The following is a 20,498-nucleotide window of genomic DNA, read 5'->3' on the forward strand; positions in this document are numbered from 1 at the left end:
TTTTTCTTGATGTTTCTTAAGATTTCTCATCCATTTAGTTCTGGATATCGTATATTCAAGGTTCTTTATCCTATTTCATCGTTGCATATTGCATCCAATATTGTTTATTTATCAATACTTTTACGACCTTTTAAGTCTTCTGGGTATTATTACAGTTTCGGTCAAATTCGGATATCTAATATTTTTTTTACTTGCTATCATATATTTTTGTCATGATTCATACGAAATACTTACTCGCATCTTCCGCAAATTGAGTTACGGAGATCTTTGCCGATGAATATTGTGCCTTGTTCGTTATCGCAAGGATGCGTTTATGCTGCCATGTCAGTTTTTTTCTGCTGATGCGTTTTTGTTTTTGTCAATGTATTGTGGGTAAAAATGCCTAATCGTCTTTTGTTTTTCGTTATGAATTATAAGTACGGTACAAATGCTGAAACCTGATTGGTTGCTTTGTTTCAAGAATATCCAATTAACTGCGATTTTGGAATAAGCCGGCTTTCTACAAAAGTGCGTTTCAGTTGACTGCCATGGATTCCGTCGTGCACGTCTGCAGTGGGTGTTCTCTGTTTACTTTGAGGCTATTGGTCGTTTCCATGGACATTACAATGGAACTCCACAGGTTGTGAATACCTTTCCTCGTGAACATTTAGTACTACCATCTATTTAAGGTAAGTGTGGTTAACGAAAAGAAGTGAATTTCACCGAAACTGTAACTAGAAAGAGTAAAATTTCGTTCCCTGTAACGCTGTTGTAAGGCCGTGAATTTCACCGCTTGCCAGAACATACTGCTAACAATCATTTAAAATGTGCATAAGCCGCGTACGTTAGGCAGCCATGTAAAATTTCGTTCCCTGTAACCCTTTCAACATAAAATATAGCTTATGATGTGATTTGAATGATTTTGAGGTTTATTTCCATCGCAAAAATTACCTTCCCCGGCAAATGATATACTGTATACAAAATTAATTAAATTTAAGCTAATGCGGCAAAGCTGTGTTTACTGATTACAGTTTTGCCACCTATGGAACTGAGAGCAGTATTCTGACAAGTCGTAATTTTTTAATTTTTTTATACAATATCATTGCCGGGGAAGGATAAGTATTCATTTGCGATGGAAATAAACCTCAAAATCATTCAAATCACATCATAATATGTAAAAACCTATATTTTATGTTGAAAGCTTTAAATCTAATCATTTGCGGTAGAAATAAAGGTCAGATTCGTTGAAAGTACACTATTTAAGCTTGTAATTTTATATCGGAAATGTGAATTTGACCGAAACTGTAAATTTACCGTTTTCTGTATTATATTTCCTAGGAAAACCTTTACGTATTCAAGATTTCTTTTCTATTTATCTCCATGCACGTCACTTCTTCCTTTCATAGTGTGATAGGTGTGAGCGTGACCTTATTGCCAGGAGATTTATTGACTTTTTTGCTATCGTAGGTAGAGACATCGTGGCCATGTTGCAACAGAACTTATTTATTTATTAATAATAGAGACGGGCATGACTTTATTTCGGAGGGGATTTATTTATTCTTTTGTTTTCGTGATTCATAACGAGGGCTTTGATATATATTATATTTTGCTTTCGTAGTTAGATATTGGTTTGACCCTGTTGTGAGGGAATTTGCTATTTTAGGCTTTCATGATTACTGATTGGCGTGACCTTATTGTGACCTTATTTTCGCTTTCTTAGAGATGGGCGCAGATATTTATTTACTATTTTTTACTTTTCGTGACCTAAGTGTGAGGGAATCAAATTATTATTTCCTTTTCATAGTTGGAGACTGGCTTTACCATATTGTGAGTGTATTTATTTACCGTTTTCGTAGTTAGAGATGAGCGTGACCTTATTGTGAGGGGATTTATTTTCTATTTTTTGCTTTGTTACTTAGAGGTAGGCTTGATCTTGTTGTGGGGAAATTTACTATGTTTTGCTTTCGTATTTAGAGATGGGTATGGCCATATTCTGAGGGGGTTTATGTACAGTTTTTTGCTTTCTTAGTGAGAGATGGGTGAGAACTCATTTTGAGGGGATTTAATATTTTTGCTTTTCGGTACTATATTGTGAGGGGATTTATTTGTCATTTTTTGCTTTCGTAGTTAGAGATAGACAAGACGTTATTGCGGCGAGATTTACTTACTATTTTTTGCTTCATGACCTAATTGTGAGGTTACTGAATTATTTTTTGCTTTCATACTGTGTTTGGCGTGACCTTATTTTGAGGGGATTTGTTTGGTATTTTTTTGCTTTCGTAGTTAAGAGATGGGCGGGGCCTTATTTCGAGGGGATTTATTAACTCTCTTGCTTTCCTAGGTAGATATGGGCTTGACCTTATTGCCAGGGGATTTATTGAGTGTTTTTTACTTCGTAGTTTTTTTTTTTTTTTTTTTTTTAGTATGCTTGTGTCCCTGTTGCAAAGGGATTTATTCACAATTAACTTGGGTAGCTTGTTAATTAAATTCTAACTTCTTCAGTAAATAATTTAATGGACCTATATGAAGACTGATCTAGTAGTCTAGTCATGGAATGACAGTTACATAGGAATCCATTTTGATTTTGTATATTTCATTTATGTTGCATTCTACATTTGATTTTCCTGATTAATGTTCCATCAATTGATACGGGCAAATTCCTCAGTCTGCTATTTGCAATTCTGTAGTATTTAATACTTTCTCTGTGGAGGTTATGTTTTTTATTCAATTTGTTTGTTTGGCAAAGGATTTTTATGAAATTTAACTAAAAACTGATATTAGAAGAGATAGGAGCGTAAGTCCTTAAATGAATTTCTTCCTAAGAATTTTTATAAACCGTTACTTAAGATTTCTACTTCTTTTGGAACAAGATGTAATCTTTAAACTGGCAGAGAGAAAGAGGCACGAGCAATGTGCTTTGTACTCCACAAATTCGCTTAGGATAGTACCAGTCCGATTACCTAGCTGAAAATATTAAAAACACTCAATCTATGTTGTAAAAAAAAATACAGATTGTTGGTAAAAAGACAATATATTAATTCATAGAATATAATTCGTAGTTTTGAGATATGAAGTCGAAGTTTGTTGGATGTGCATAGACCTGGGAGCACACGAGGAAGCTAGTGTAGGTCGATGAGAGTGGATAGCCACTATTATAGTGAGGAGGGGAATGGGCAGAAGCACTGTGGTGATCCTGCTCCCAAAGCGACGTATTGGCAATATTTTTGCTTCACTTAAGTTAAGTATACCTTAGTTTTACCAGACCACTGAGCTGATTAACAGCTCTCCTAGGGCTGGTCCGAAGTATTAGACTTATTTTACGTGGCTAAGAACCAAGTGGTTACTTAGCAACGGGACCTACAGCTTATTGTGGAATCCGAACCACATAATAGCGAGAAATGAATTTCTATCACCAGAAATAAATTCCTCAAACTCTTCATCAGCCGGCCGGGGAATCGAACTCCGGTCTAGCGAGTGCCAGTCCACAGCTCTACCGACTTACCCAACGAAGAGCTATAGACACAGGTGTGCAAGTAGATACCGCAAGACTTGCAGTACACTGAAGCACTGGAGAGTAATTCGCCTTACAGCTTTTATTGACAAGGGAGTTTCTACTTATTGAACATTGGCAGCACAGCCCAAATTGTAAATTTAGGATACAATAAATAGAAAATAGGGAACAGTCAGTCACTCATCAAGTCTAAACAAGACCATTTGAAGGCCGATAGATAGGAATTCTATATGTGAAAAGCACAGACACTGAAAGGATATTTAGAAATAAATTGAATATAAAATGAATAAAAAGAGGCTAAGGAACATAAAAATGCCACAACCTTCTTAGCAAAGAATACTTGTTAGGGACATAGTTAATAAAGGCTTGAAGCAGGTAACTGCTTTGCAAAATCTAAAAGGTCACTAAACCAAAAAACATTATCTTAAGGCAATAACTGGAAACAGGGACTCACTTCTACAGTCAGTCAGTCCAAACAATTACATATAGAAAACCAAAACTAGATAAAGCCCAGCTAAACTTAACTTGCATTATATCAGATCTACTTAATAGCAAGGAATAAATGACAATGAAAGTTGACTAATTCAGTCTGATTAACTCCATACTAAAGATTAAAACAAGTTGATGACACGGACTTGAAGACATTTCTCCAAATGACAATGATCGACCACAATGGCTCAGCTGATGATAGAGACCCTCTAGCAATCACCTATCCTATCCTCATTTTACTTTAATTTTCCTTTTTGCAAGTTTTCTCTCGTCATATTGTTTTATTTGTATTATATTCTCCATTTGTTTATTGCCTATCTATTTGCCCATCTATGGAAACAACCCTTTCTCTGTGCTTACCGACATTTAGGGGTTCAATGTATAGCTCAGTGTTCTAGTATTTTATATATATCTTGTCTTCTGGTTTCATTTGTAAAACCTAAGGCTAGCATTCACAACTGTTTGCTGTTTAAGCTTGTTGCACCAGCTTGACAAAGTCTGGTAACGGTATTAAAGTAAAGGCTTGAATATTGTTCTCAAGCTTGCCAGATCTGACTGGTGTGGGCATGGAGGGATCTACTTAATTGTTTTCAGGGGAGTATGGTTTTTCTGTATCAAATTGGTTACATGCAGCTCAGCATAGCTTCTTTTTGTTGACAACGAGCTGTTGGACATCTGTTTTGGCTCCGAGGTGAATAAATTATTTCTGATACTTTGCCACCACATTATCACGGTTAGGGATGCCCTCCCTTGTTACGATGATTCAGCTCTTTAAAACATCCCTTTACAGTTCTCCCAGTGGCTAATTTTGTCTGGTTCTTTCTGCTTTGTTATTGGATTACTTAGCTGTGTATTCACCCGACCTGCCCAAGTACACAGTTTGCTAAGTGTCATCTGCAGCCTGGGTGATAAACGTTATCAGGGTGAGGGTTGGTTGATGGGGATAGTCATTGACATTAACTAAAAAGTAAAGGACCAAAGGATTTACTCCTTCTGTTATTGAATGTTGGCATAATTTTGTATGCTATGATTAAATTTTTCACATGGGGCAGTGAAAAGGAGGAAGTAGTGTAGCAGACCATTATACAGTAGGCCTGGTTGACAGTGTTTAATGCCTTTTTTATATCTCGGGTGAAAATTAATGTCATTTTATGTGTTACACTTGCCAAGATAGGAATACAGGTACTGAGTCCAAACTTCTGGTCTGTAATGATGCTGTAATGCACAGTATTGGCATCTGTATTCTACATGAAAAGGTGATCTTATATGAAAAGTGTGGTTTTAGCTGCAATCACTGTACTGCGCATTAACCAGCTCAGTGGTCTGGTTAAACTAAGATATACTTAACTTTTCAATTGCAGTTGGGCAACTGAGTAAACTGGTAACCGACTGGATGTGCTTGGCTATTGTTGGGTCATCCATCTTCATTATCAGCACAGTTAAGTATTGTTGGAAAATAAGTTTTTTCCAAGATGATGTATTGGGAAATGGGTTTTATTTCTGTATCCAGGGAGCTTGTAGATATGAGGCAGGAGGAGTCCTCTGCAGAGCTGATGTATTTTGATTCACCAGGAAATATTTTCGCATGCTGGTTAAATACACTGTATTCAGGTAAAATGGAGGTGATTTTAGATATACTGAGATGTCATAGTCATGCCAGTGTGTGATAAGGATTTAAATTTGTAGGCCATGATGATTCTAAGGGAATCTTTAGTCAGAGCTGGACTGTTTTTCATTATCAGTCACCTTATCATACTGTTCCTATAACACAGCAAGATGTGTATCCTGAGTGGGGTGTGCATGCATTACATATCATTCCACAATGTCTCATGTGGCTTTCTCCTCTGCTTCAGTTGTGTATGAACCATTTTACAAACATTTTGACAGTGTGAGAGTTTTCATCTATTTGTTGTGGGTTAAGGTACCAGTTGAAAGTGTACCCTTTATACAATACTGGTTATCCCTTTTGGAATAATTTATGATTCAGTAGATCTTTCTGGGTACAGGACCATTTGCAATACCGAATCACAGGTGCTCATGACACTTTTTATGGTATCTTGCAGGGTATTCACTGTTGTCATTGAGAAAAAATAATCTTTTTGACAGTGGTAAATACCTTTGTTGGCATCTCATGTTTTACATTACTAGGACTTTGAGGAAAGGAAATTTACATCTTTGTTCCTTCAGAAGTAAGGAAGGCTTAGTCTTTCAATCATCCATAAAGGCAGGGCAGGTTCCATGCCATTCCTCCTCTCCCGAAAAGCAGAAAATGGTGTCACAGTGTACCTGTAGTAGGTGAAAGGGTCTCTCTGACAGGCATAACTCTTAAGCGAGAGTCCATAACTGTTCCATCTGGTAAAAAGAACAGATTGCCTTGCAGTGACCATATAGTTGCCTCCTTTGTATAGATCCCCAGCACTTTTTTTCAGACAAGTCATTGGGGATGTTCAGTTTACGGGTGCTCTTGTTTTGAAACCATTTGGATGGTAAATATTTACTCGAACTTTGGTAGTAACACTACTTACAAGCATGTGAAGGCTGGTAAATGGTTATTGTTGGGGTGGTAGACTGGGGCAAGAGTTTCAGGGGGAAGGTGCATGGGTGGGCAAACACTCTTGTTTTTTTGTAAACTTTTGCACTATTGGCAGAAACACGTACATCATTACCAGTCATATTGGCTTTTATCTTTTGAATGGCTGGGTATGCATCATGATAACATCATGAAAGTTTCCTTCTCTAATTGGTTACACATGAGTATCAATGTCTTTTGTAGCAAGGTGGCCTTCTCTCCCTTGTCCAGTTCTGTGTCAGTTCTCTGCATTTGTGCTTTGAATTGGTGCTGTGATAACTTGTGGCACGATGCTTTCCCTTAAACACATTGCTTTTGTTGCTGTGCCTGAAGCATTTCAGGTGCCGTTATTGTTGTGTGCAGTGTTGTGTATCATTTGTATGGCACCTCCACCTCCTAAGAGGGTTTGGATGGTGCTGACTGTTCAAGAAAAGCTGGAAATCATTAAGAGAATAAAGGCTGGTTGGCCAAGGGAACATATCACGGAGGAGTATAACATTGTCTGGTCTACCCTGCAGGACATCGAGGCTGAGAAGGACAATCATAGAATTATGCTAGGGACTTTGGGAAAAATAAGTTAAGTAATCAGGCCTGCAAGGTGATGGCGAAACACCATCATGAGGAAGTTGAACAATGTACCTTGGTCTGGTTTTGTTAGCAAAGGGCTGCTTGTGTGCACATTATTTTGTGCAGAGTTGAAGGTTACTGGAATGAGGTTTGCAAGTCTGCATGGGGTTGCAGGCTTAAAGCATCCAAAGGTTGGCTGTTCTGGTTCCAGATTAGTGGGCTTTCCAATAAGACAACTCGGACAAGGCTTTGGATGCTTTCAAGGAAGGAATAGAGTAATTTCAGAAGATGTTGATAAATTTGGTGAAAGAGCAATCCTTTGTTTTAAGTAAAATGTACAATCTTGAAGGAACTAGTCTATTCTGTCGCTCCTTGCCTACTAACAAGGAGACTTTACTCGGTCAAAAGCTTTCAAAGCAATGCATGTCTTATGTGCAAATGATTTTGGCGGGCATCATTGCAAACCAAGGGTAGCTGGACATTCAAAGCAACCACATGCCACGCATGGGTTGATGGATAATCTCCCAGTGATTTGGTCTCACTTAGCATAGACTTAATTCACCTACAAAATCATTTCTGATTTGTTCCGTAACCCTTTTTGTAAGAAGGTTTTGTCATTAGACAAGGACCTTGGAATTGTTAGACATTCAGTGAAGGCTTTGCATCTCCTGGACAAATGCACCTGCACATCCTACCACAACCCAGTTGGTTGGTGATGAAGTTCATATTAGGGTAATTTTTCTGCCTCTAAATATGACTGCAGTCATTCAGCCAATTTAAATTTACCAAGGCATTATATTTGCAACAGAATGGCTATACAGGAGGAAGTTCCTGGAAGAGGTGATGGTGGTGTTCAAGGACAAGGAGAAGGAGCAAGACTTGGATACACTAGAGAACAGACCGTGAAGAAAAAAAAATTGTTGGGCTGAGGGCCATACTTCAACAAAGGCCTTGCAGATAAACACTTAGGTTTACTTTAAATGGGATATATTTACAATTAAACACATCAGAAGACTAGGGAATGACAGGTAGATCCAACAGGTGCTGCCACGTAGTTACTGATCCTCTTGAAAGGGATACTGGGGAATTGATTGCAGGGGCATTTTCATTGTAAGAAGCACAAGACAAGTCAATGTTTCCACAGCCGATGTACCGTCTGCAATTTGATAATGCCAGAGGTTACACAAGGATAATTATAACAATCTCGGGCAAATTGAGAACTGCACAGAGGGTGCCAAGATCACTCGATTCTGGTATGATATACTTGCATTTAAATTCACACTCAGCTTAGTGAGTCGGGTCTTTATGATAACTTGCACTTCAGAAAAGAAAATGAGAGTACAGTTGGATATTAAAGGTACGTGAGTTGAAAAAACCTCTAGTCAGGACGTTACCTTATGACGGAGCGATGGAGGGGCCTCGTTGAATTTCACCAGATTCTGGAGGGATGAGTTTAATGGGAAAATGCATAGGTAATGCGACTGGGTGGTCAAAAGGTGACCATGTGGAGGGGTCAGCTCAAAATGAGGAGCATGCGAGGTGGGTAGTGTGTCTGTCTGCTGATGGGGTGTTCTGAGAGCAACGGCCACTGTTTCTCGCCTTATATGACTTCAGGGGCTTATTTTCTTGCCCCTACCAGTGGTCACTAGGGTCGCAAGATGGTGGTCATGTAACCTCGTTTTCTATGTTGAGATATTTCCCAAATCTTGGTGACTTCTGGCGACCCATGTTCGCCAGTTTTTATGGGGAACTCAACCTTTCTGGTGGATTTTCTGCAGGCTTCGTCTCCATTTGCCTTTTATCTGAAAAGAGGTAATTCAAGCAGTCACCAAGTCTTTAGAAAAGATAAACAGATGCACCAAAAAGGGGAGCATGGAGAGAAATTTACATAGGGTCTGAGTTTCTCGCGCCCTCCTCAGTTAGGTATTGTAAAGTCCCCGCTCAACGGGTTTTCTCTAGTGAACCTCCTGTTTTCTACGGTGCCTTTTCCCGTGACCTTAGGTCAGGGTACCTAGCCATGTTTTATTTATGTAAATGTGCATTTATTACTTACGCATTTGTGCCCTTTTGTATTGTACATGTGTCAGAGCATTATTGTGCCTAATCTGTTAATTTTATTTGTCGTGTTACCTGTATTTACTTGTCCTGTTTCATATTGAGAGCAATTGACCTCGGGTCACCTGTATGCCCTTGTATGTCTTTGTACTGACGTCCACACGCCGCTTTATAAGTGGCCTGCTCCCTTAATAAACTAGGAGTCAATGTCTACCTGCTCTCTCTTTTGCACCCTCTCACAGTGGTGACCCCGAAGTGGTTCCCGGAGCCATTAACGGACCCAAAGGGCGACTTAGTCTTGGCCCAATGAACTACCCCACGCCCTTAACGGACTAACTACGGCACTTCAACAAAGCGTTCAGGCGTAGCGACCCTTGTCTGCAGATCACCGGCGTCATTAGCAGGCCCACACAGCATGCTCCCAAGCGTGTATTGATGCGAGTGTAATTTACACTCCGAGTGAGAGTGCAGAAGTGAGCATGGGCGCAGACATTCCCTCCCACATACAAATAACCGCGAACTTCATGGAATCTGATGTCTCCCTCGTGCAAAACCCATTCACACCCTCCCCCATGCCAAGGCTCACGTGCTCCTCCACGCCGGTAACCACTCCTCGCACGCTACCCTCCCTGACGGACCAACCAAGGTACACCCTCGCCGTAAAGCTGCCACCGTTCACACACAACAACCCGTCATCATGGCTCTACAGGGTCGAGGGGCAGTTCAGGTTGGCAGGACTGACTGACGAAGTGCTGCAGGCAGACATCGTAATCAACGCCCTCCCAGAGGAGGTTTACAGGAAGATTGCCCCGTGGGTGTCTGCCGCAAGTCTCGCCACCTACCAAAAGCTGAAGGCCTCTCTTGTTGAGACCTGCTCTCTGCTGATCTCCAAGAGAGCCGCCCGCACCCTCAACCTCTCCAACAACCCCCAGCACGACCAGAACTTCCTGGAGACATGGAACGTCATCCAGGACCTCCTTACCCTACCCGGGATGGACAGCAGCGGCAGGCACACAGAGATAAGCCTGTCGAAGGAGATCTTCCTCCGTCACCTCCTCCCGGAGGTTCGGACCCAGAGCCTGGAGCCTTACACCTGATTAAACTGGCACAGCAGCTGACTGACTCCTTGAGGGCAGCGAAGCGGGCATCCAAGCCTGCACACCCCATCAACTCCCTCCAGCTGGAGGAAACCGCAGAAGAGGAGATAAATGCCATCACCAGGAGGCGGCCAACCCATCGCCAGAAGAAGCAATTGCCAGGGCCTTGCTACTACCACCGGTGGTACGGCAAGGATGCCTGGAACTGTGAGCCCCCCTGCCCTTTCGCCCATCCAAAAAACGGGGGCGGTGGCGGCCAACAGCACAAGCTGCCATGGCAGCAGAAGCACCCAGGAGCCCAGTACCAGTAGGTTTTTACGTCCGAGACACCATCTCTGGCAGGATGATGCTGATCGACACTGGGTCCATATGCTCAGTGTTTCCGCCATCCAGAGAGGACCGCAAACGCCCGTCGGACCCGGCTGCCTCCCTGATGGCCGCCAATGGGTCCTCCATCCTCTTCTGTGGCACCAAGCTCCTGTCGGTTTCCATCCTTGGCCGGAGGTACAAGTGGAGTTTCATCGTTGTGGACGTGAGGACCCCACTCCTGGGTGCGGACTTCTGACCCACTTTGGTCTGGCAGTCGACATCGGCCGCAAGCGCCTGCTGGACACCGAATCCTGCCAGTCCCTTCCCCTGGCGACGGGCCCCAGCACGCCCAAATTCTGTTCTGTCGCCCCACACCAGTACACCTCACTACTGTCTTCTGAAGGAGTTCCCCGAGGTATTCAAGCCCGAACTGCGTCAGGTGCCCGGGGACCATGCCAAACACGGAGTTTACCACCACATCAAAACAAAAGGCCCCCGACGCATGCAAAGTTCCGGAGGCTTCCCCCTCAGTGCCTTCAGGAAGCCAAGGACGCTTTTGCTGAGATGGAGCATATGGGCATATGCAGGAAGGCCTCCAGCCCGTGGGCCTCCCCCCTCCACATGGTGTAGAAACCGGATGGCTCCTGGAGACCTTGCAGCGACTACAAGTGGCTCAACCTTGCCACAGAACCAAATCAATACCCTCTCCCAAAGATGCAAGACCTCACAGCCTCTTTCCACTGGGCCAAAATATTTTCTAAATTGGATCTTTTAAAATCCTACTTCCAGGTACCAGTAGCTCCAGTGCAAAATTACATTATTTTGGGGTGCAAACAGTTTGGATGTTTGGGTTTGCTTTCAGAAGTGGTTTCCCACTTAACAGCTCCCCACAAAGTTGACAATTGCATCTTGAATTGGGTGGAAGTGTCAACAACTAAGTGAACTCAACTGAACAAACTGATAACTCTCTACTTCCCTTTTATTGTAACATTACATTTCAGAAAAATAACTGATTCTGCAAGTAAATCAAAAGCAAGGTACATATCACTGATTTTTAAATTGGACTTTACATAGGTTACGTTACACTGCAAGTTAGTCTTATATCTCTCATGTTATTATTTTAAAGCAGCATTATGGCAAATACAAAATTAAAAAGTCTATGAATCGATATTTCAAGAATCTAGGTAACAACACAGAGAACAATAATAGGATTAGTATGACATTAAACTTCAGGTTAGACATGCACTTAATTAATAAGGTTACTTTGACAGTCCAAAGTCAGGCTGTTAGGGGGCCTTGAGGAGGCATTACAAGGAAGTATTCATGGGCCTAGGTTAGGTGATGCCACGATACTTGTATGCAGTGGCATGGTAACAGATGTGGTACTAACAACACAGGTGTCTTGTGGCACAAAGCTAAGTACAATGAAGGACAGTCAAGTGTGTGAAGTACATGGCCTTTGCGAGTCACAAGTAAAATAAATGTCAGATACAAGAGTAGGAAAAAGTTATTATTAATATACCAGAATTACATTTCTTAGCCTATGAAGGCTGACTAGGTTCATTCTTTAGCCCCATAGGGCAACAAAAGGCCAGCCAGAGTGCCTGACCCCTCTGGCACGAGCAACTGCCACTGGAGATGGTAATGGCACTGTGCCAGGTGTGGCACTCTTGCGGTTAGGCCGAAAGGCTCGATCATGTTCAATTTAAAAGTTACTGCGCCATTGTAGGCATTAAACAGGATGTCAAAAGACTTACGGTATAGAAAAAAAATCTGGCGGTTGCACTCTGCATTGGCAGAGTGGGGAGCAAATTAAGATGAGGAGCCATTTATAGGCTTATACAAAGGGTTCATGAAGGGGCAAGATTGCCAGGAAAATATTAAATTAGAAGATTGGAAAGAAAGAGAGAGAAATGATCAGAGCAGTAGAAGGAAACATTACAAGAAGAAATTAAGTCACACAGCTGTGAGAAGAATAAACGGGAAGAAACCTGGCATCCCCCTTTGGACAGAGGTGCCAAAGTTCTTCATAAGATAAAGGTGAGGCACTGTGCTAGAAGGCACTAGTATGAGGAGAGCTCTGCAGCTCTTATTGGGCTACCTGGATTTACCTGTGCCTGTGACGTTTCTGCGGTGGACCTCCTTGGTAGGGGAATCGGTGGAACCGGGTCCGAGGGAGACAGAAGTGCCACCTGTCCTGGCTTCTTTGATAGTTGAAGTAGGGGCATTCATTACAAGCTCCACTACTAGTCGTCGCAGTTCCTTGAATTTATCGGCCAGTTGTGATATGGCAGAATCCTTATTCATGGGTTTGTCTGCGGAGGACTGGAAAGGAGGAAAAGAAGTCGTGGTGGGCATGAGAGGGTTGCATGTTGCCATGACCAGCTCAGGCACAGGTTGTAAGGCCGCATCTTTGGGTGAGCTTCTTTTGCGGTCAGAGGAATCCGGAGGGAACCCAAGTATATTGTGGATTGGCTCTCGCACTGGGAATGGTAGTGGTGCCAAGCTGGAGGGAGAGAGGCAACCCGGGCTGAGATCCCTTGGAGGAAGATTCAGGGTGCGCTTTGGCATTGGCACTGGTGCAGGGCCTGGCACTGGGATGTGATTTATCAGAGGCTCGACAGTCGGAGCCTGGCACTGTTCAGGGAACTCATCGAATGCTGTGACCTGGCTGGTGGGGTAGCTACCTCTGGGAGGTGCCACAGATATAGGGCCTTTGGTTGGAGGGCCTAAGGTTTTTGGATTTGTCACTGCCAAAGCAATGGTGGTTGGTTTTGTTTTACTTGGGCATTTTGCCCATAGAACAGAGTGTCCTTGAACCTGACAAGCGGTGCAATGATTTTTGCTGTAGTCTCGGCGTGGCACTGTCCCATTGGAGGAGGCAGGCCCTTTGTTGTTCATTCCAGTGCCAGACATGGCTCAGTTTGGCGTGATCTCATTGGGGTACTATTCGGGAGTGTCTGGTTGATTCTCAGCCTTCGAGCGGCACTGTTCTGTGGAGTGCCTGGTTTTTTTACAATAGCTGCACATGGGCTAATTGTGACAGTGCCCATTCTTGGGCAGAGGCTGAGTGGAGGTAGGGGAAGAGGGCCAGATCTTATGGCCCAGGAACTGGCTGTAGGATGGTGAGTGTCCCAGTGGTCTGCCAAACAGCAGCACTCGTCTAGCGTCAGAGGGTTATTGTCCCAGAGGTAAGAAGTGAGGGCTGAAGGGGCTTAGTGTAGGAAGTCCTCAAGCTGAAAGGTTTCTATTGTCCCCTCCGCAGAGGTAGCACCACGGAATTCTAGCCACTGCTTGAGCGCTTGGGACTTATGGCATTCCCAGTTGGCCCATGTTTGACCTGCCTCCTTTGGGTGTCCTCTCCAACGTTGTCTCCATCTTTTGGGGTTGAGCTTATAGGCCTTAATTATGGCCCTCCGGACCTCCGCAAGATTGCCACGGTCTGCTAATGGGATGGAGCGGAATGTGGTTTGTCCCTTTCCCTCCAGATGTTTTGACAGCAGCATAGCTTGAAATTCCTGAAGACCTCTTCCACTTGGTTGAGCTGGGCCTTGGGCTCTGGGTCAATCCATTTTGGCATCATGGAGCTGGCGGCAGTGATAGAAGATGATGAAGGCGTGGTTGCAGGGCTACAGACCCTTTGGGCGGCCATGGTGAGCTCATGGGCTCGATCCTGGTCTTCCTTAGCTAACCTGTCTTGCCCCTCTCGTTCTTCCTGCTATAGCCTGTCTAGCCTGGCTTGCTCTCTTTCTTGCCTCTCCCTTTCTTCCTTGGCTCCTCTTACTTACCTCTCCCTTTCTTCCTTAGCTTCTCTTCCTTTCCTTTCTCGCGCTTCTGTGGCTTCTCTTTCTTTTCCTTTTTAACAACCCAATCTAGCAGTTCTTGGCCCTTAAGGCCCATGGTTTTCCTGGCATGAACTAGGGCTGTGATTTCGTCGGAGTAAGAAGCCATGTTGCCGAGGCGTCGAGGAAGTTTTCTTTTTACAGGGAGCAGGCTATATTATCCCAACTAATCGTAATTCGCAGGTTTGAAGGACAGTTCCTTATGTAAGCTGGTTGAAGAACGTGCTCCTAAATGAAGTACTAATAGCTTGAAGAGCTTAATGAGTTCTTAGATGAACGTAATTAATGAATAGTTCGAAGAACGTGCTCTTACATGAAGTACTAGTAGCTTGAAGAGCTTAGTGAGTTCTTAGACGAACGTAATGAATAAATGATTCGAAGAACGTGCTCTTAAATACTTCAACTATTAGCTTGAAGAGCGTAATGGGTTCTTGAACGTAAGGTTCTTAATTGAACGAATTGAAGGGTTTCTCAGAACTTAGAAATGGAATATCTCGGCGAAAGATCAGTCAATTACAAACAAAAGAAATCACATGACTTTTACTCTACTTTGCAGATTTAATATGCTGTGAACACCAGTAATAATTTTCTTTTCTAAGAAAGAGATATTAAACAGCATTTAATGAGTAAAAAATAAAGTAAGATAATTACTTAGTTGGTAAAGGTTCGTAAGTGAACAACTCTGGCACGTCCTAGAACGTTAATGAGTGAGTTTAAGATGTTCTGAGAACATAAATAAGGTTCGTAAGTTAACGACTCTAGCGTGTTTAAGTGTAAATAAAGTTCGTAAGTGAACAACTCAGGTGTGCTCTAGAATGTAAATGTTCGTAAGGGAATGACTCTAGCGTGCTCTAGAACGTAAATAAGGTTCGTAAGTGAACGACTCAAGCGTGTTATGGAACCTTAAGGAACGAATTTAAGATGTTCTGAGAACGTAAATGAGGTTCGTAATTGAACGACTCTGGCGTGTTCTTGCGCAAAAGGGAAAATTCTCAAAGGAATAAATATAGCATGTCCATAGAACGTGGGGTTTGTAATTGAACGGATTTATTATGTTGAGAAACACCTATGGTTGAACCAGATGAACGTACGCTGTGAAACAAGTTTTGGTAACACACGTACTTACTTGGCGAAAGAACTGAGCTGAACGGAGTGCGAAGGTAACCAAATGCAAAGAATATGACGCTGTTACCAATTTCAGTGCTGAGGCGAAGTAAATAAGTCTTCCCTGATAATATGACGAGTACAAAATGCTTATAACTAACATGCACGGGTTTGAATATTTTTCTTAAGGTCAAGTCCGCAATGTATTTACTCTATTTAAATATGAAAGTTGCCTGACTGGCCCGTGCCTGATTAGTATGGTTATTGACACAATGGTCACGCTCGCGTGGTATTTGGCAAGAGGGTGGGGAGGGCAGCTGGGTGAAACACGTACCGTTCGTTGTGAGAAAAATCTCGCGCGAAAAGTTATGAAAAAGACGAACGCTATTGGAACAGTTTTCCCAGCTTGGCACTCGGGATTTATGAATGTGCAGAAATTCGCTCGATTACTTATAGTTAAATGACGTTCAAAGGCAATGAGTTTGGGGTTTACAATGGCTCATGTGTTAGCAAATGAAATTTCTTTTCTTGGGCGCAGCAAAACAATTATTTAAAATTTTAACCAGGATTTTTACGAGAGAGAGAGAGAGAGAGAGAGAGAGAGAGAGAGAGAGAGAGAGAGAGAGAGAGAGAGATACTTCAGCGAAGCGAAACATTTCTGGTTGGGCTATAATTCGCGGCCCAAATTTTATGGTGTACCTAGCAAATCTTTGGACAACAAATTGTCCAGGGCACATGGAGGAAATAAGCGCGCTATTTCCTTTCTTTATCACTTACATTCGTATTTCACTGCTTAGCCAACTCTAGCGGTTAAGACATGCAGACTACCATGCGTTAGTCACAATTCTTGAGTTTTTTAGAAGATATACTGTCTCTTCACTATGAAAAATCTTGTTAGCATGCTCGGGGCCTATTGTTTCCCAACAATGTACACAGTCACGGTTTTATTCGCACCTATTATAAGCTAAAAACAATAACATCGTACTTACGCTGTGGGAACTTGCTTGCTTGTGCTTAAGTTTAAGTATACCTTAGTTTAACCAGACAACCGAGCTGATTAACAGCTCTCTTGGTGTTGGCCCGAAGGATTAGACTTATTTTACATGGCTAAGAACCAATTGGTTACCTAGCAACGGGACCTACAGCTTATTGTGGAATCCAAACCACATTATAGCGAGAAATGAATTTCTAACACCAGAAATAAATTCCTCTAATTCTTCACTGGCCGGCCGGAGTGCTGGGGGTATGATATCAGGGTCGTCTCTAATTATGCAGACCAGCTAGCAGTTGCTATTCTGCTGATAATTGCAAAGCAATTGCATACTCAGCAAGGGTCGCCACTTTTAGATTCTCACCCGGCCTACTTACTGTTTACCTTGTTCAGGGGTCCAATCTGGGGTATAGCTCTTAAACAAGGGGCACTTAGGTATTCACCTTGACGAAATCTGACTGCAATTGCTAGGTCATGCAGGAAACCTAAAAGAAAAAAGCAGTTGGGCTGAGGGCCATACTTCAACAAGGGGCTTGCAGATAAACACTTAGGTTTACTTTAAATGGGATATATTTACAATTAAACACATCAGTCAGAAGACTGGGGAATGATAGGCAGATCAAACAGAATAGTCTATGATTAATCCTCTTGAAAGGGATACTGAGGAATTGATTGCAGGGGCCTTTTCACTGCAAGAAGCACAAGTCGATGTTTGCACAGCCGATGTACCATCTGCAATTTGATAATGCTAGCAGTTACACAAGGATAATTATAACAATCCTGGGTGAATCGAGGGTCTGCACAGAGGGTGCCAAGATCACTATTCTGGTACGATATACTTGCATTAAAATTCACACTGAGCTAAGTGATTCAGGTCTTTGAGATAACTCACATTTCAGAAAAGAAAATGAGAGTGCAGCTGGAGATTAAAGATACGTGACTGTTGAAAAAACCTCTAGTCAGGACGTTACCTTATAACGGAGCGATGGAGGGGCCTCGTCGAATTTCACCAGATTCTGGAGGGCTGAATTTAATGGGAAAATGCACGGGTAATGCAACTGGGTGACCACGTGGAGGGGTCAGCTCAAGGTGGGTAGCGTGTCTGTCTGCTGACGGGGTGTTCTGAGAGTGACGGCCGCTGTTTCTTCGCCTTATATGACCTCAGGGGCTTATTTTCTTGCTCATACCAGAGGTCACTAGGGTCGCAAGGTGGCAGTCGTGTCATCTCATTTTCTGTATTGAGATCTTTCCCAAAACCTGGTGACTTCTGGCAACCCATGTTTGCCAGTTTTTATGGGGAACTCAACCTTTCTGGAAGATTTTCAGCAGGCCTCGTCTCCATTCGCCTTTTATCTGAAAAGAAGTAATTCAAGCAGTCACCAGTTCTTTAGAAAAGATAAACAGATGCAACAAAAAGGGGAGCATGGAGAGAAATTTATATAGGGGCTGAGTTTCTCACATCCTCCTCAGTTAGGTATCAGTGCAAAATTGTTATTTTGGGGTGTAGACAGTTTGGAGGTTTGGGTTTGCCTTCAGAAGTGGTTATCCACTTAACATTATATATATATATATATATATATATATATATATATATATATATATATATATATATATATATATATATATATATATATATATATATATATTATATTTATATATCTATATACATACATATATATATGTATATATATATATATATATATATGTATATGTATATATATATATATGTATATGTATATATATATATATATATATATATATATATATATATATATATATATATATATATATATATATATATATATATATATATATATATATATATACACACACATAAACATACAAAAATATTAAGACTATACAGTATCCCTAAAACTTGTTTGATACTTGAAATTCAATCTAAATTTATCATTATACATAACAACTGATAAATATAAACAGACTAGTATATATATATATATACTATAATTGTATATATTCTATTTCATATAAAGGAGAACTATACAGATATATACCTTGTATACATATATATAATATCTATATCATATGGTATAAAATGTATATGTATTTACATATACAAATATTTCCTAAGTTCATTATATACATTCACAGTCTCAAAAAATTCATATTACTTGATATATATATATTTCTTATATATAATTTATCATGAAATATAATCATATATTAACTTTCATATTTTATATAAATCCGAATATCTAATTAGCCAAGTGTATAAAACATTATAAATAGTGTATATATATTATATATATCAGTAATAATATATGTATTACATGTAAATTAACATACATATATATAATCACAACACAAAACTTTGGATAAATATAAATTATAAACATTTCAACTATATATATATAAAACACAAACATATATATATATATAAAAATGGAAATATATATATATATAAGACAAATATGATTATATATATATATATCTATAAGATATATTTTTAAAAATATAAACTCATATATTTATATATAAATATAACAATGTCCTGGCAATTACAATCAAATCACATTACCTTACTTAATATCATGGGTTTTCTAGGCTGTTGTAACCTTTCTAGAATTTTATAAAACTCTTACTCAACCAATCACTCCTGAACCTCCCAATTCCTGAGGTGATTCCTGGTTTAATTTTCTCCAGTCGGCCAGCAAACAATTAAACAAAGTGATAATGTGAGATTTGGGAGCTTAATTTCCTTTACTGTCGAGATCAGTAGGCAGTCGCTCCCCGGATGAGCTTTCGAGGTCATGTATCACTTTGGTCCTAAATTCTCTCGTAGATCAATCTCATCTGAAATTGATAAATGCTAATTTTTTCAATTAAAAAATATTAATGCCAGACATCCATTATTGTTAGGTGGATGAGGATTCATTCAATTTATTAAGTCAATATTGGAGGCAATATGTGACAACGAATTTTGTAGTTGAGGGGATTTAATGGTGCATAATGAGGACATTTATGATCTGGAAACATCAGTAATGGAATCGATTGCGTCTGGAATTAATGACCATGATCCGAAGTTGGTAATCATTGCAACTGAATTGGAGGTATCAATTGATACCTTTCCATAAATTCTGTTGTGACGCCACAAATTTTTTGCTGAGTTTGCATGAAACTGAAATTACTCACTATGCATGTTGACAGTTTTTGCATTTCCAAGGCTCTTACATCATGTTACCCGTTGTGTGTGTGTGATGTGTGTGTGTGTATGACATATATATATATATATATATATATATATATATATATATATATATATATATATATATATATATATATAATAATAATGTAAAGTTATATTGTGTTAGGCAAACTGTATTATATGTATGCATTTTTGTATAAAACCGTATTCATATATTTGTATGTCTGTATGTACGTATAGATACGCAATTGAAGAACAGTTTTCAACTCCCTAGTTTTACATTAACTATAACAGATTTTTTTTTCACCTTTCATATAGCTGAATAGTTCTACCTTTAAGCAGACAGATATCTAAAAGGGTTGATGAGAATATAATTACTTGATAATAATCGTGGTTTCCTAAAAGTGTTATTTATTTTTACCTATTTTTTTTTAATTAGTTATCTTTTTGTTTCTTCCAGGATAACTTGAATGGGAAACATCTGCATAACACAATTAAAATTTAAGTAATTGAATTAGAAAGAAATAAAATATTAAAAAAGCGTGTGGAATTAAAAGTGTAAATTATAAACAGAGTATCTGCAGAATTTTAAAAATGAGATCTCAGAGAGAGAGAGACTTGAGAGAGAGAGAGAAATTTTGAGAGGTAATGGGGTGGGGGTGGGGAGGCTAAAGTGATTGCATTAATCCTGTGATTTAGCACTGAATTTGACAACAAATCCCGGAGTTCTTAAAGAAAAAGGAGGATTTCTGTCCAGAGTAATGCCCTGGAGTTTCCACACAACACTGACTGGAATCTAAAGACTCGATATATTTATAA

At 40.5% G+C, this 20,498-nt stretch overlaps 2 long non-coding RNA genes across 2 annotated transcripts in view; one reads left to right on the forward strand and one right to left on the reverse strand.

The window, feature by feature from the left end:
• The window catches only part of LOC136831708 (uncharacterized), a 261,747-nt gene that overhangs the window by 176,861 nt on the left and 64,388 nt on the right, over positions 1-20,498 (reverse strand). The window lies entirely within an intron of this gene.
• The window catches only part of LOC136831709 (uncharacterized), a 390,961-nt gene that overhangs the window by 709 nt on the left and 369,754 nt on the right, over positions 1-20,498 (forward strand). The gene's annotated exons all lie outside the window — the stretch shown is intronic.

The sequence above is a fragment of the Macrobrachium rosenbergii genome, chromosome 48 (assembly GCF_040412425.1).
Source record: "Macrobrachium rosenbergii isolate ZJJX-2024 chromosome 48, ASM4041242v1, whole genome shotgun sequence".
NCBI classification, from domain to species: domain Eukaryota; kingdom Metazoa; phylum Arthropoda; class Malacostraca; order Decapoda; family Palaemonidae; genus Macrobrachium; species Macrobrachium rosenbergii.